The sequence below is a fragment of the Sorex fumeus genome, unplaced genomic scaffold (genome assembly GCF_029834395.1).
Source record: "Sorex fumeus unplaced genomic scaffold, SorFum_2.1 ptg000103l, whole genome shotgun sequence".
NCBI lineage: Eukaryota > Metazoa > Chordata > Mammalia > Eulipotyphla > Soricidae > Sorex > Sorex fumeus.
Genome location: NW_026606160.1, coordinates 3630313 through 3635056, shown reverse-complemented (window position 1 = coordinate 3635056; position 4744 = coordinate 3630313).

Here is a 4744-nt window from a genome sequence, read left to right as displayed (position 1 = left end):
TGTCTTTGGAATCGTGTGCAGCACCATCCCAGCACCCACAGGCGGAGGCCCAGTCAGTACACAGCCCTTTGCTCTTTGTTTGTATTTGTTTTTATTCAGTTTTGTTGTTGTTTGTTTCTTTGGGGGCCATACTAGCAATGCTATTCCTGGCTCTTCATTTAGAAATTATACCTGGTGGTGTTCTGGGGAGCATACAGGATGCCAGGGATCAAACTGGGATTGGCCACCAGTATGGCAGGAACCTTACCCACTGCACTACCTCTCCAGCCCCAGAAACTATCATTTGAAGAGTCAGATAAATAGTACAGTAGTGGGTAGGATACCTTCCTTGCACAAAACTGACCCAGGTTGGATCCCTAGAACCCTGCATCCCATATGGTACCCCAAGCCCTGCCAGGAGCATCCCTGAGTGCAGTCAGGAATAAGTCCTGAGCACCACTAAGTGTGACAAAAACGAAAAAAAATTTCAAAATCCTTTTTGTAGAGGTGTATAAAATTAAAAAATTAGTATTATAAGTAACTGTGCTAGTACACTGCCAAGTTCTTTAGCGCATGTGAAACTCCTGGGTTTGATCCCCAGCACGGCCAAAAGACGAGAAACAAGGATCACACCCAGCGTTTTTCAGGGTGTACTTCTGGTTCTCTACTTAGGAATCACTTCTGGCAGTGCTCAGAGGACTTATGGGGTGCCAGTGATCAAACCCTGATTGTGTGCAAGGCAAACACCCTATGAGCGGTATCACAGCTCCAGCTCCAAGACAAACATTTCTTTGGGAGTAAAATACGGTCTTCTGTATGAGATGGTATCATGAGACGGGGACTGGACAGACCCCAGACCTGAGACAGGCATAAAGACACACACACACACACACACACACACATACACACACATGTATTTCTGGCTCTGCACTCAGGAATTAGTCCTAGGGGTACCAAATGGGATACTGGGGCTCAAGCCGGGTCAGCCTATGGCTCAACCCCAGCAGCACGCACCTTTAAAAGCACCAACAGGGCCAAGCCTGTCTTCCCCGGGTGGGTTCTTGGGGGTTTCTGTCGTTCAACTGACTCCAAACTCCTATAACCTCCTCCCAGGCCCCTCTCATCAATGTCCCCAGGAGAGAAGTGTGGCACACAGTGTGGAAAACAGGGATGTAATCCTGCAGACTGGTTTGGGGACTGGCCCGGGGCCAGGGCCACCTATGTACTGCCCCCTGACTTCTGGAGAAGCCCCCTGGCAGTTGAGGGTTTTCTTTCAAACTCGTTGCTGGTGGGGGTGCAGGGGGGTTCTGATGACATCAGAGCTTCCGGCTGTGCTGATTGGAAGATCCCAGACCTCCAGAACCTGAAGCTCAAGTAGGCAACAGTAGCCTTTGGCTTGAGAGCCCAAAGCCTCGTCTGCTCAGCTCCTCGACGGCAGGCACTGCTGTTATTGAGGGAGAACCTGAGCTATCGGGGGAGACAGTGGACCTGGGATGGCCAGCCGTAGGCAGAGTCCTGGGTCTGAGCCCCAGAGCCCTGAGTCCAGCACCTCGGGATACCCCCTGGAGGTGGCGCCGGAGGAAATGATGCCGGGACCTTCAGGTAGGTGTTGGGGCCAGCGGGACTGGGAGCTGCGCAGACAGGAGTGTTGGAGAGACACTGAGAGGTCGGAAGGAGCGGCACAGAACAGGCTCTTGGGGTATGGACTGACAGCCAGGACAAGGAAGGGGAGCCGGGATGGGGGAAATAGGGAAATGGAGGTGCCCCTCTGTGTCCCCAGGGAGAAATTCTACCCTGAGGAAGAGAATGAAGGTCACAGGGGTGTGAACCATGATAAGATGTGTGGGAGGAGATGGATAAAGAGAAGCTTGGGGGCCTGGGAGTCCATGGGCAGGTGAGGAATTGCTGGGACTCAGTCTGGCCTCTCCGTCAGAGTCGGAGCAGGAGCCGGAGGATCCAGAGGCGCTGGAGAAGGTGGAGGAGGAAGAGGAAGAAAAGGGGGACGCAGCCTCCCAGGCTCAGCACAATGGGCTTCAGGCCAGCCCGCGGCCTCAGAGTGCTGTTCTGAGGAAGAGGGATGAGTCGGAGGACGAGGAACAGCAGGAGGACGAGGAGCAGCCATGTGGGCTGCGCAGGAAGCGGCAGCGACAGGAGAGCCCCGTGCTCCCCGAGCACCACCAAGTCTTCCGCAAGCTGCTGGGTAGGAGCCCCGGGCCCAAGTCTCCCACCTGGACACAGGCGGTCGTTAGGGATTCAGTGTCCCATGGTGGGGAAGGTGGTGGCCCCTGCCCGGACAGGGGCTGCAGTGCCGGGCTGCCTGGGCTGAGCCACCCAAGGAAGGGGCTCCCGCACCCCTACTCCCACCTGGGGCTGTGAGGGGCCCAGTGTTGCCGTCCCGTCGGTAGGGAATATTGGGGGCGGACTGTGAATTTGAGGTTCACAACCCCGTCTTCCCACAGAGGACTTGCTGGGACTGAGTCTGGCCTCTCCGTCAGAGTCCTTCGGAGGCCCCTGGGCCATTGTTGGTTGCCGCAAGAGGAAGAGGGAGCAACTGCTCTATGAAGAGGAGTTGGAAGAGGAGGAGGAGGAGGAAGAGGAGGAGGAGGAGGAGGAAGAAGAAGAGGAGACCCCTGGAGTACTGGAGATGATGAGCCATGCTGCAGGTGTGCCTTCCCGAGGCCGGAAGAGGAGGATGTGGTCATCGCTGGAGGTGGAGGAGGACCAGGAGCCAGAGGAGCAAGGGGAGCCGGTGGAGGAACAGGAGGAGGCACGGGAGAAGGTGGAGGAGCCAGAGGATCCAGAGGCGCTGGAGAAGGTGGAGGAGGAAGAGGAAGAAAACGGGGACGCAGCCTCCCAGGCTCAGCACAATGGGCTTCAGGCCAGCCCGCGGCCTCAGAGTGCTGTTCTGAGGAAGAGGGATGAGTCGGAGGACGAGGAACAGCAGGAGGACGAGGAGCAGCCATGTGGGCTGCGCAGGAAGCGGCAGCGACAGGAGAGCCCCGTGCTCCCCGAGCACCACCAAGTCTTCCACAAGCTGCTGGGTAGGAGCCCCGGGCCCAAGTCTCCCACCTGGACACAGGAGGTCGTTAGGGATGCAGTGTCCCGTGGTGGGGAAGAGGTGGCCCCTGCCCAGACAGGGGCTGCACTGCCGGGCTGCCTTGGCTAAGCCACCCAAGGAAGGGGCTCCCGCACCCCTACTCCCACCTGGGGCTGTGAGGGGCCCAGTGTTGCCGGCCCGACGGTGGGGAATATTGGGGGCGGGCTGTGACTTTGAGGTTCACAACCCCGTCTTCCCACAGAGGACTTGCTGGGACTGAGTCTGGCCTCTCCGTCAGAGTCCTACGGAGGCCCCTGGGCCATTGTTGGTTGCCGCAAGAGGAAGAGGGAGCAACTGCTCTATGAAGAGGAGTTGGAAGAGGAGGAGGAGGAGGAAGAGGAGGAGGAGGAGGAAGAGGAGGAGGAGGAGGAGGAAGAGGAGACCCCTGGAGTACTGGAGATGATGAGCCATGCTGCAGGTGTGCCTTCCCGAGGCCGGAAAAGGAGGATGTGGTCATCGCCAGAGGTAGAGGAGGAGCAGGAGTCGGAGGATCCAGAGGCGCTGGAGAAGGTGGAGGAGGAAGAGGAAGAAAAGGGGGACGCAGCCTCCCAGGCTCAGCACAGTGGGCTTCTGGTCAGCCCCCGGCCTCAGGGTGCTGTTCGGAGGAAGAGGGATGAGTCGGCGGACGAGGAACAGCAGGAGGACGAGGAGCAGCCATGTGGGCTGAGGAGGAAGCGGCAGCGACAGGAGAGCCCCGTGCTCCCCGAGCACCACCAAGTCTTCCGCAAGCTGCTGGGTAGGAGCCTCGGGCCCGAGTCTCCCACCCGGACACAGGCGGTCGTTAGGGATGTAGTGTCCCATGGTGGGGAAGAGGTGGCCCCTGCCCGAACAGGGGCTGCAGTGCCGGGCTGCCTGGGCTGAGTCACCCAAGGAAGGGGCTCCCGCAACCCTACTCCCACCTGGGGCTGTGCGGGGCCCAGTGTGGCCGGCCCGACGGTGGGGAATATTGGGGGCGGGCTGTGACTTTGAGGTTCACAACCCCGCCTTCCCACAGAGGACCCTGTGATCAAAAGATTCCTCGCCTGGGACCGGCACCTGTTGGTCTCTGATAAGGTACCTGCTGGGGGTCACTAAGCGACTGTCCCGGGGACCCACCAAGCTCAACCTGCCTGGGTACCTTTGCTCTTTTTGCTCTTTCGGGGGTGGGTGAGTGTAAAACTTGGGGGCCACTGGATAGGGGCGGTGCGGTCACTGATGCAGCTCTTCGCTGCCCACTCCTGGGGCACAGGCACCCCAGTCTCTCTGGGTCGTGTCTGTGGGGTCCCTCTCCTCTTGATTCAGCAAACACCCACAAAGTCCTCCCCTTCGTCCTGCTTCCCGAGTTCTTGGATCTCCTTCCCCTCCGCCCAGCCCTGGTGACCTGTCCCCGTGTCTCCCCAGTACCTGCTGGCCATGGTCATCGCCTACTTCAGCCGCTCTGGCCTCTTCAGCTGGCAGATCCGACGCATTCACTTCTTTCTGGCACTGTGAGTACTGATCCCAGGGAGCCCCAACACAGCCACGCTGTGATGCCATCAGCCTCCATCAATCCCTGGGGGCCCTCCGCCGCAGTTCCCTGAAGGAAGGAGGTAGGTGTGAACACAGGCGGTGTGCTGTCCACAGCTACCTGGCCAACGATATGGAGGAGGACTACCAGGCACCCAAGCAGAACATCTTCGCCTTCCTGTA